This window comes from Sapajus apella, unplaced genomic scaffold (genome assembly GCF_009761245.1).
Source record: "Sapajus apella isolate SASKATOON/1434 unplaced genomic scaffold, GSC_monkey_1.0 scaffold59, whole genome shotgun sequence".
NCBI lineage: Eukaryota > Metazoa > Chordata > Mammalia > Primates > Cebidae > Sapajus > Sapajus apella.
Window position 1 is genome coordinate 3,314,796 of NW_022436999.1, and position 12,949 is coordinate 3,327,744.

At 40.7% G+C, this 12,949-nt stretch overlaps 1 non-coding gene across 1 annotated transcript; it reads left to right on the forward strand.

The window, feature by feature from the left end:
* The first annotated feature begins 1,101 nt into the window (after positions 1 to 1,101).
* Positions 1,102 to 1,230, forward strand: LOC116528745. The gene has a single exon (XR_004259177.1). It is a non-coding gene; the product is annotated as a small nucleolar RNA SNORA11 (small nucleolar RNA).
* Positions 1,231 to 12,949: the final 11,719 nt, after the last annotated feature.

Consider the following 12,949-nt stretch of genomic DNA (forward strand, 5'->3'; position numbering starts at 1 on the left):
TGACTTGATCATTTTGCTTAGTTATCTTTGAAGTTTAATAACTACTAGGACTTATCTCTAGGTTGGCTCTCCTGCATTAATTTTCTCTGATATATAATATAAATTAATGTCTCTATTTCAGAAAATTATATTTTTGTCCCTTGCTATGGTTTTTTAAATTGCCTATTATTTGTACCCCTTCCATTTCATCTTTGTTTCTCTGACACTTTGATCTGAGTTCTGTCAAACCATGCTTCCTCTCATTTCATTATCTCACTCTCTCACCCCTATGTTATTTTTCCCTTCAGCTTTTCATTTTGAAAAATTGCAGAGCTACAGACATGTTGAAAGAGTAATACAATGAGCAGTCATATACCATATACTTCACACAGATTCACCAGTTATTATCATTTTGCTACATATGCTTTCACTGTCTCATACTCACAAACAACACATATATGCATTTTTTTCCAAATCATTTTTAAATAGATTGCAGACATCAGAACACTTCAAACATAAAAACTTTAGTCTGCATCTCTAAAATAAAAACATTCCACTATATAACCCCTATCTTCGACCATTTGGGTTGCTAGAACAAATTACGATAGACAGGGTAGCTTGTAAGCAACAGTTCCAGAGGCTGGAAAGCTCAAGATCAGAACACCCACAGATTCAGTGTCTGACGAAGGCCGACTTTCTGGTTTACAGATGGTAACTTCTTGCTGTGTCCTTACATAGTGGAGGGGGCAAAGCAGCTCTATGGGTCCTTTTTTATAAGGCCACAAAACTCATTCATGAGAGCTCTACCCCCATGACCTAATCAGCTCCCAAGGACCCCACCTCCCATCACATCGGTGATTAGGTTTCAACATATGTCTCTTAGGGGGACACAGCAATCAGACCACAGCAACCATAACACTAATTTAATAATAATTTCATAATATCATCTAATATATAACCTATACTCAAATTTCCCCAATTACCCCCCAAAATATTTTTAAATACGATTCCAACCCAGTATCCAATTATACGTTGCATTTCCTTATGTCTCCTTATTCTCTTTTAATCTAGACTAGATCTCCAATTTCTGTTATGACATTTACTTCTTTAAGACTACATGCTAGGATTTGCTTAGAGCAGGGGGGTTGAAGAGTAGCTCCTCTGTTTACAATACGCCCAAAAGGAATCTGGGATCATTGTGACAAGGGGCACAAAACTTGTGGCCTCCCTACATGTGAAAAGAAAAAAAAAAGAGAATGCACACCAGTTGTTTTGTAAAATATCCCATAGGCTACATTCATCAGGTTGTTTCTTTATATTTCATTTGTTTATCTAGCATTTGTATTTCTGATAAAGTGCCAGTTAGGTCCAAAGACTTGATAAGATTCAGATTAAACATTTTGCCTATAATGACATCGTGAATTTCATATTGCATTCCATCAGGAGGCACATGAGTTCAGCTGTCTTGATATTAGTAATTCCAAGTTTGACTCCTTGGTTAAAATGGGTAACTGCCAGTTTTCTCTAATGTAAAGGTACATATCATCTTCCCTCTATAATTACTCATTAATCCCATGTGGTGATACTTTATCACCATGGTTATGCTATTCCCCAATTGCCTTTTACTCAAGGGTTTTCACATCTATTGATGATCTCTACCTAAATCAATTGTTATATTAGAAGTTGCAAAATGGTAATTAAAAAAAAATCTGTTAATGTATTTCTGTTTTGTGGTCTTTCTTCATAGAAGCAATTACTGCATTCACTTTTTAAAATTTAACTGCCTAATGCTTGAACAGTTTTCATCTGCTCTGTGTCTATGTTTTTCTGGTAAGTATTCTTAATTGTTGGAAATTTTTGCCACTCTTTTCCTCCTTCACCTTATAGTGGATTTAATTTGATGCTATGTGTCACTTATTATTGAGTGGGCAAGTTATTTGCATGAGGCTCTGCAGAGGGGGCCAAGGTATCCTTTCAGGAGAGCGGTTTCCCTCCCCTACTATCAGCCATAGACACACTGTTTCATATAACTACTGCTCATCCATTTGATTTTTCTGTAGCCCCATGTGGATGGATAGTCAATGATAGTTGTAAATTCTTTGCTGCTCTTCCTATTAGAGGTGGAGTCTATTTCTCCCCTCCCTCAAATCTGGGACACTCTTAGTAAATTGATTGACAAAATATAATGTGCTGAAAGTGACATTGCGGGGCTTCCATGCTAGGTCATAAGATGCCTTGCAGCTTCGACCCAGGCCTCTTGGAACAGTTGCTCTGGGGCCATCAGCTACCAGATAAGAAGTCTGACTGCTCTGAGATCACGGTGCAGATGACTTATCCTCGGTAACCATATGAGTACCCCAAGCAAAAGCCACCAGCTGAATCGGTCACATCCCAGAACTGAGAAAGAGAATAACAAATAGATGTTTGAAATCACCAAGTTTGGGGTGGTTTGTTATACAGCAATGGAGAGCTGAAACACCCACTTCTATGGCCTGTATGAGCCTGAGCAGATGACTTATCCTCGGCAACCATATGAGGACCCCAAGCAAAAGCCACCAACTGAACCTGTCACATCACAGAACTGAGAAAGAGAATAACAAAGAGATGTTTGAAATCACCAAGTTTGGGGTGGTAAGATGGCTTCTGCTATCAGCCTTGCTCACCCAGTTCCCACAGCTGTTGTTACAAAGGAAGGAGATCGCTTTTGCACCTGGGGTTGCATCCTCCACCTGCAGGAGGTGTATATGTTATTCCTGGAGCTTCCCGACGTCTGCCCCCTCTGGATCCTCTCTTTCTCCCTTGTGAGTGTTGCCTGATGACAGCACTGGCAGCCTTTTCACGCATTCTGGAGTCTGTAAATGATATGTGTCCCTTAGTTTTACCAAAAAATTACTGTCTGTGCAGTTTTTTTCCCCATTTTTTTGGTTATTTTTGAATGATTCCTAGAAAAAGAAGGGAAAAGTCACCTCTTTCTTTCTGGATTTCATTTTTTTATTTTTTAGACAGGGTTTTATTCCATCACCCAGGCTGGAGGTGATGGTACAATCACAGCTCACTGCAGCCTCCATCTCCTGGGCTCAAGCAATCCTCCCACCTTAGCCTCCCAAGTAGCTAGGACTACAAGCATGTGCCACCACACACAGCTAATTTTTTTTAATTATTCTTTGTAGGGATAAGCCTTCACTATGTGGTCCAGGTGGTCTCAAACTCCTGAGCTTACGTGATCCTCCTACCTCAGCCTCCCAAAGTGCTGGAATTATAGGCATGAGCCCCTGAGCCCAGCTACCCAGCCCTTTTTTTCTTTTCCTTTTTAGCATCAAGGTCTCACTCTGTCACCCAGCCTAGAATGCAATGGCACAATCAAAGCTCACTGCAGCCTCAACCTCTCAACATCCTGTGTTCAAGTAATCCTCTTGTCTCAGTCTCCCAAGTAGTTGGGGATACAGGTGCATGCCACCACACCTGGCTAATTTTTTATTCTTTGTAGAGACTAGGTCTTACTATGTTACCCAGGCTGGTCTGGAACTGCTGGACTCGAGCAATCCTCCTGCCTCAGTCTCCCAAAGTGCTGGGATTACAGGCACAAGCCACCATGTCCAGCCTCTACAGCCACATTTATACCATAGCCACTACCACATTTTTTAATGGCTATATTCTTTTAAATGGGCCATAACCAATCACCTACTAATACTTAGGTTATTTCCAATAGTTCACTATTACAAAGCAATGCTGCAGTGAAAATCTCTTTACATAGACCCTAAAGCAATTATTTTTTAGGATAATTTTCTACAAGCAGAATTCTGGTGTCCAGAGCAATGGCTGATTGAAGACTTTTTATGCCCCTTCAGAATCTGGGAAAATAGCTCACTTTTGCCAGACACTGAATTAAAATGCCCTTTAAGTAAATTTACTCAGCCACCACTACCCCCATGATTATTTGGATGTCGTGTTTGATGTGTTGCATGGTGCATCCAGCCTGTGAAAGAACAAGTCTAGGCCAGTTTGGAAGAAATGTGCAATCACAGGAGCTTTTCCAGTCAAAGCTTTCAGGTCTCAAAAAGCAGGTTAACCAGGGAGATAGGATGAGGCAAAAGAAGGAGCACGTCAGAAGAGCAGCTGGGGCCCAGAACCAGGCTGGGCGTGAATACCAACTGTACCACTCACTAGCTGTGTAAACTGGGCAGATCATTTAACCACGCTAAGCCTTTTCCTAACCTATAAAATAAGGATAGCAATAGCATCTTATCTCACAAGGCTATTGTGAAGACTAAAGAAATGTGGGCATTTAGTACCATACATTTCCCTCTTAATGCTGCCTTAGCTGTGTCCCAGACATTCTGGTATGTTGCATCTTTGTTCTCATTAGTTTCAAATAACTTCTTGATTTCTGCCTTAATTTAATTATTTGCCTGAAAGTCATTCAGGAGGAGGTTGTTTAATTTCCATGTAAATGTATGGTTTTGAGCAATTTTCTTCATACACAAGTCTGTTTTTATTGTGTTGTTGTCCAAGAGTGTAATTGGTATAATTTTATTTATTTATTTATTTTTGCATTGGCTAAGGATTTCTTTATGTCCAATTCTTTGGTCTATTTTAGTGTATGTACCATGTGGCAATGAAAAGAATGTATATTCTGTTGTTTTGGGGTGGAGAGTTCTATAGACGTCCACTAGGTCCATTCAGTCAAGTGGAGTTCAGGTCCTGAGTATCTTTGCTTTGATGCTTCGTCTTGCCTTGATGATCCATCTAATATTGTCAGTGGCGTATTGAAGTCTCCCTCTGGGAGTCTAAGTCTCTTTATAGGTCTCTCAGAACTTGCTTTATGCATTAGTCCCCTCTGGGAGATGCAGCAACAAGACATTACCTGCAGAGAGCAACCCTATTCAGACACTGAATCTGCCAGCACTTTGATCTTAGACTTGCCAGCCTCCAGAATTATAAAAATAAATTTCTATTATTTATTTTTTAAAAAGAACTTGCTTTATGAATCTGGGTACTCCTGTGTTTGGTGCATCTATATTTAGGATAGTTAGGTCTTCTTGTTGATTTGAACTCTTCACCATGATGTAATGCCTTCTTTGTCTTCTTTCATCTTTGTTGGCTTACAGTCTGCTTTGTCTGAAGTTAGGATTGCTTTTTTCTGGTTTCCATTTGCATGGTGGGTTTTTCTCTATCCCTTTATTTTGATCCTAGGGATGTCACTGCATATTAAATGGGTCTCTTGAAGACAGCTTGCTATTCAGCCTTGCTTCTTTGTCCAGTCTGCCACGCTGTGCCTTCTTTTTTTATAATTGTACTTTAACTTCTGGGGTACATGTGCAAACCTTGCAGGATTGTTGCATAGGTACACACACGCCATGGTGGTTTGCTGTCTCCATCCCCCCGTCACCTACATCAGGCATTTCTCCCAGTGTTATCCCTCATCAACCTCCCCACCCCGCAGTGTCCCTCCCCTAGCCCCCATCCCCCAACATACCCCAGTGTGTGATGCTCCCCTCCCTGTGTCCATGTGTCCTCATTGTTCAACACCCGCCTATATGTGAGAACATGTAGTGTTTGGTTTTCTGTTCTTGTGTCAGTTTGCTGAGAATGATGGTTTCCAGATTCATCCATGTCCCTACAAAGGACACGAACTCATTGTTTTTTATGGCTGCATAATGTTCCATGGTGTATATGTGCCACATTTTCCTTGTCCAGTCTATCGCCGATGGGCATTTGGGTTGGTTCCAGGTCTTTGCTATTGTAAACAGGGACACAATGAATATATGTGAGCATGTGTCTTTATAATAGAATGATTTATAATCCTTTGGGTATATACCCAGTAATGGGATTGCTGGGTCAAATGGAATTTCTATTTCTAGATCCTTGAGGAATCACCACACTGTCTTCCACAATGGTTGAACTAATTTACACTCCTACCAACAGTGTAAAAGTGTTCCTATTTCTCCACATCCTCTCCAGCATCTATTGTCTCCAGGTTTTTTTAATGATCGCCATTCTAACTGGTGTGAGATGGTATCTCAATGTGGTTTTGATTTGCATTTCTCTAATGACCAGTGATGATGAGCATTTTTTCATATGTTTGTTGGCCTCACAAATTTCTTCTTTTGAAAAGTGACTGCTCATATCCTTCACCCACTTTTGAATGAGTTTGTGTTTTTTTGAAAATCTGCTTTAGTTCTTGGTAGATTCTGGATATTAGCCCTTTGTCAGATGGCAAACATTTTTTTCCCATTCTCTTGGTTGCCAGTTCGCTCTAATGATTGTTTCTTTTGCTGTGCAGAAGCTTCTAAGTTTAATTAGATCCCATTTGTCTATTTTGGCTTTTGCTGACATTGCTTTTGGTGTTTTAGTCATGTAGTCCTTGCCTATGCCTATGTCCTGAATGGTTTTGTCTAGATTTTCTTCTAGGGTTTTTATAGTGTTAGGTCTTACGTTTAAATCTTTAATCCATCTGGAGTTAATTTTGGTGTAAGGTGTAAGGAAGGTTTCAGCTTTCTGCACATGGCTAGCCAGTTTTCCCAACACCATTTATTAAACAAGGAATCCTTTCTCCATTGCTTTCTTTGTCAGGTTTGTCAAAGATCAGATGGTTATAGATGTGTGGCATTGCTTCCAAGGCCTCTGTTCTGTTCCACTGGTCTATATCTCTGTTTTGGTACCAGTACCATGTTGTTTTGATTACTGTAGCCTTGTAGAATAGTTTGAAGTCAGGTAGCGTGATACCTCCAGCTTTGTTCTTTTTGCTTAGGATTATCTTGGCTATGCAGTCTCTCTTTTGGTTCCATAAGAAGTTTAAAGTGGTTTTTTCCAGTTCTGTGAAGAAGGTCAATGGTAGCTTGATGGGGATAGCAGTGAATCTATAAATTACTTTGGGCAATATGGCCATTTTCATGATATTTATCCTTCCTAACCATGAGCATGGAATATTTTTCCATCTGTTTGTGTCCTCTCTTATTTCCTTGAGCAGTGGTTTGTAGTTCTCCTTGAAAAGGTCCTTTACATCCTTTCTTAGTTGTATTCCTAGGTATTTTATTCTCTTTGTAGCAATTGTGAAGGGGAGTTCACTCATGATTTGGCTCTCTGTTTGCCTGTTATTAGTGTATAGGAATGCTTGTGATTTCTGCACATTGATTTTGTATCCTGAGATTTTGCTGAAGTCGCTTATCAGCTTAAGGAAATTTGGGGCTGAGATGATGAGGTCTTCTAAACAACAATCATGTCATCTGCAAATAGAGACAATTTGACTCCCTCCTTTCCTAATTGAATGCTTTTTATTTCTTTTTCTTGCCTGATTGCTCTGGCTAGAACTTCCAATACTATATTGAATAGGAGCGGTGAGAGAGGGCATCCTTGTCTAGTGCCAGTTTTCAAAAGGAATGCTTCCAGTTTTTGCCCATTCAGTATGATATTGGCGGTTTGTCGTAAATAGCTTTTATTATTTTGAGATACATTCCATCGATACCTAGTTTATTGACGGTTTTTACCATAAAGGGCTGTTGAATTTTGTTGAAGGCCTTCTCTGCGCCTATTGAGATAATCATGTGGTTTTGTCTTTGGTTCTGTTTATGTGATGGATTACGTTTATAGAGTTGCATATGTTGAACCAGCCTTGCATCCCTGGGATGAAGGTTACTTGATCATGATGGATAAGCTTTTTGACGTGCTGTTACACTCAATTTGCCAGGATTTTATTGAAGATTTTTGCATTGATGTTCATCATGGATGTTGGCCTGAAGCTTTCTTTTTTAGTTGTGTCTCTGCCAGGTTTTGGTATCAGGATGATGTTGATCTCATAAAATGAGTTAGGGAGGATTCTCTCTTTTTGTACTGTTTGGAATAGTTTCAGAAGGAATGGTACCAGCTCCTCTTTGTATGTCTGGTTGAATTCAGCTGTGAACTCATCTGGATCTGGATTTTTTTTTGTTGGTAAGCTATTAATTGCTGCCTCAACTTCAGCCCTTGTTATTGGTCTATTCAGGATTTCAACTTATTCCTGGTTTAGTCTTAGGATGCTGCAAGTGTCCAGGAATTTATCCATTTCTTCTAGATTTACTGGTTTATGTGCATAGAGTTGTTTGTAGTAATCTCTGATGGTAGTTTGTATTTCTGTGGAATTGGTGGTGATATCCCCTTTATCATTTTTTATTGCATCTATTCGATTCTTCTTTCTTTTCTTTTTTATTAGTCTGGCTAACGGTCTGTCTATTTTGTTGATCTTTTCAAAAAAACAGCTCCTGGATTTATCGATGTTTTGAAGGGTTTTTTGTGTCTCTATCTCCTACAGTTCTGCTCTGATCTTAGTTATTTCTTGTCTTCTGCTAGCTTTTGAGATTTTTTTTTATCTTGCTTCTCTAGCGCTTTCAATTTTGATGACCAGGTATCCATTTTAGATCTTTCCTCACGTCTCATGTGGGCATTTATCGCTATAAATTTCCCTCTAGACACTGCTTTAAATGTGTCCCAGAGATTCTGGTATGTTGTGTCTTCATTCTCATTGATTTCGAAGAACATCTTTATTTCTGCCTTAATTTCATTGTTTATTCAGTCATCATTCAGGAGCATGTTGTTCAGTTTCCATGTAGTTGTGAGGTTTTGAGTGAGTTTCTTAATCCTGAGCTATAATTTGATTGCACTGCGGTCTGAGAGACTGTTTGTTATGATTTCCATTCTTTTGCATTTGCTGAGGAGTGATTTACTTCCAATTATGTGATCAATTTTAAAGTAAGTGCAATGTGGTGTTAAGAAGAATATATCTTCTGTGGATTTGGGGTGGAGAGTTCTGTAGATGTCTATTAGGTCTGTTTGGTCCAGATCTGTGTTCACGTCCTGGATATCCTTGTTGATGTTCTGTCTCATTGATCTGTCTAATATTGACAGTGGAGTGTTGAAGTCTCCCACTATTATTGTGCGGGAGTCTAAGTCTCTTTGTAGGTTGTTAAGAACTTGCTTTATATATCTGACTGCTCCTGTATTGGGTGCATATATATTTAGTATAGTTAGCTCTTCTCATTGCATTGATCCTTTTACCACTACATAATGTGCTTCTTTGTCTCTTTTGATCTTTGCTGGTTTAAATTCCGTTTTATCAGAGACTAGAATTGCAACCCCTGCTTTTTTTGCTCTCCATTTGCTTGGTAAATCTTCTTCCATTGCTTTATTTTGAGTCTATGTGTGTCTTTGCACGTGAGATGGGTCTCCTGAATACAGCACACCAATGGGTCTTGGCTTTTTATAGTTTGCCAGTCTGTGTCTTTTGATTGGGGCATTTAGGCCATTTACATTTAACATTAATATTGTTATGTGTGAATTTGATCCTGCCATTTTGTTACTGGCTGGTTGTTTTTCCCATTATTTGACACAGTTTCTTCATTACATCATTGGTCTTTACTATTTGGTACGTTTTTGCAGTGGTTGGTACTGGTTGTTCTTTTCCATGTTTAGTGCTTCCTTCAGGAGCTCTTGTAAGGCAGGTCTGGTGGCAACAAAATCTCTCAGCATTTGCTTGTCTGTAAAGGATTTTATTTCTCCTTAACTTATGAAGCTTAGTTTGGCCGGATATGAAATTCTGGGTTGAAAGTTCTTTCCTTCAAGGATGTTGAATATTGGCCCCCACTCTCTTCTGGCTTGTAGGGTTTCTGCCAAGAGATCCACTGTGAGTCTGATGGGCTTCCCATGTGGGTGACCTGACCTTTCTCTCTGACTGCCCTTAGCATTTTTTCCTTCATTTCAACCCTGGTGAATCTGACAATTATGCACCTTGGGGTTGTTCTTCTTGAGGAGTATCTTTGTGGTGTTCTCTGTATTTCCTGGATTTGAGTGTTGGCCTGCCTTGCTAGATTGGGGAAGCTCTCCTGGATAATATCCTGAAGAGTGTTTTCCAGCTTGGAATCATTCTCCCCATCACATTCAGTTACACCGACCAAGCATAGATTAGGTCTTTTCACATAATCCCATATTTCTTGTAGGCTCTGTTCATTTGTTTTCACTCTTTTTTCTCTAATCTTGCCTTCTTGTTTTATTTCATTGAGTTGATCTTCAATCTCTTATATACTTTCTTCTGCTTGATCGATTCAACTATTGAAACTTGTGTATGCTTTGCAAAGTTCTCATGCTGTGTTTTTCAGCTCCATCAAGTCATTTATGTTCTTCTCTAAGCTGGTTATTCTAGTTAGCATTTCATCTAACCTTTTTTCAAGGTTTTTAGTTTCTTTGCATTGGGTTAGAACCTGTTCCTTTATCTCAGAGAAGTTTTTTATTACCCACCTTCTGAAGCCTGCTTCTGTCAATTCATCAAACTCATTCTCCTTCCTGTTTTATTCCCTTGCTGGTGAGGAGTTGTGATCTCTTGAAGGAGAAGAGGCGTTCTGGTCTTTGATGATTTCATCCTTTTTGCACTGGTTTCTTCCCATCTTCATGGGTTTATCTACCTTTGATCTTTGAAGTTGGTGATTTTGGTTGGGGTCTCTGAGTGGACATCCTTTCTGTTGATGTTGAAGTTATTTCTTTTTGTTTTGTAGTCTTCCTTCTAACAGTCAGGCCCCTCTGCTCTAGGACTGCTGGAGGTCCACTTCAGACCTTGCTTCCCTGGGAATCACCCATGGAGAGTGAGGAGCAGCGAGGATTTCTGCCTGATCTTCCCTCTGGTAGCTTCGTCCGGAAAGGTACCCACCAGGTGTCAGGCTGAGCTCTCCTGTATGAGGCATTTTTTTGGTTATTCAGGGGTCAGGGAGCCACTTGAGGAGACAGTCTGTCCCTTGTCTGCCTGTAGAGGCACTGCTGTGCTGCCTCGGACTCAGCCCAGCTGCTGTGTAGACTTCCTCTGGCTTTTGTTTACACAGGTGAGATTAGACTTGCCTTCACAATGGCAGATGCTCTTCCCACCACAGAGCTTGATCATCCTGGGTTGAGCTCAGACTGATGTGCTGGCTGCAAAACTCTCAAGTGAGAGGGCTTCAGTTTGCTGGTCTTTGTAGGTGTGGGACCTGCCAAGCCATATCACCTGTCTCCCTGCTTTCAGCTCTCCCTCTTCCTGGGGGGGCAGGTAGATCTGTCTTGCAGGCGTTCTTGGCACTAGTCAAAACTTCCAACCAGATCTGTGCTGACAACTCATGGCACCAGGCTGGTCAGAGTGTCACTCAGATCTGTGTTTGTAACTCGTGGTGCTTTTCAACCTGGCGGCATTCTCCTGGAATGTGGGTTGCAATGGCCATGGGAGAAACTCAGTATCTGAACCAGAGAGCCAAGGGGGTAAAGTCCCCAATCCTCCATCCAGTTGCACTTCCAGGGTGGGGCAGTGTCCCGCCCTGCTGTGGTTTGCCCTCCTAGTGCTACACCCACTGTCCAACCAGTCCCGTTGAAATGAACCTGGTACCATGGTTGGAAATGCAGAGATCACTCGCCTTCTGCGTCTCTCTCACTGGGAACTGCGCTCCGGAGCTTTTGCTATTCAGCCATCTTGGCGTCAGTCCCTCTGTGCCTTTTAATTGGGGCATTTAGCCCATTTGCATTCAAGGAAACGGGAACACATACAACTGCTGATGGGATTGTAAATTAGTTAAACCATTGTGGAAATAGTGTGGCAATTTCTCAAAGAACTAAAAGCAGAACTACCATTCAACTCAGCAATCGCATATATATATATATATACCCAAAGGAATATAAGTCATTCTACCATAAAGACACATGGACACATGTGTTCATTGAAGCACCATTCACAATAGCAAAGACAAGGAATCAACCTAAATGCCCATCAACAGTAGGCTGGATAAAGAGAACGTGGTATATATACACTATGGAATCTATGCAGCCAGGAAAAAGAATGAGATCATGTTCTCTGCAGGAACATAGATGGAGCTGGAGGCCATTATCTTTTCAAACAAACACAGGAACAGAAAACCAAATATTATATGAGAACTAATGGGCAGGAAGAGGAGAAAAACAGACACTGGGGTTTACTTGAGAAAGGAGGGTGGAAGAAGGGACAGAATCAGGAAAAATAACTATCAGAACTATGAGGTACTATGCTTAGTACCTGGTGACAAAGTGGGCTGTGCACCAAACTCCCATGACAAGTTTGCCTGTAACAACAAACCTATACATGTACCCCTAAATCTAAAATAAAAGTTAAAAAGAAATGTAATTTAAATCACAGCATCCATCACACAGAATGTGCTCAACAACTCTCGGATAGTATTAACGTAATACAAAAGATCTTCCTGCCCCAAAAATTGTATGGAATTGGAGTAGATTCAGAGGGGATACAGGGGAAAGAATGGAGGGTGTCAGGTTCCTGGAAGAGATTTTTCCATTCTCTGCAAAGGCACATTGCTAGGAACAGAGTGAATAGGAAGGAGTGGGGGGAGGGGCAGCCAGGGCAAGAAACTGTGTTTTCTCAAAGGGAAAAACTCACAGTAGGAGGTGGAAGAATTTTGAGTTGCTGAGAAGAGGTGAGGAGGTAGCGTTGATAGAGACTACATGGTTTAGAATCCAGATTACAGGCGTGTTCATGGAAGCTCTTCTCTTTGGATGTGCACAATTGGATCAGTAGACACATGCCCAGACCCTGATCTTTAACAGATATTGGTCAATTCCTCTTTACCCTTTGGCATCAGGCAAATGTATAAAAAGCTAACGTCTTTTTTTTACTTCAAGGCCTCATGTACAGTTGCACAAGACATCTAGGGAGTGGCGTCCCTAGCATTGCGTAGTGCCCAACCTGAACAACTGTACCTGGCTTCCACCAACTACATGGCCTCCACCCTCATGTGCTTCCATGTTGCATTATGTACCATCTGGCCGCCTGTGGTCTTATACAAACCAAAAGTTCCCTGAGAACAAGAACATGAATTACATAGTTTTTTAACTTCCCACAGTGGCTGGTACTCAGTTAATGATCAAGAATCCTCCCCTAGCAACTCTTTTCCCTTCTAATTAGCCCCAGGGAGAGGAAGCAGCCTCCTTAGAGACT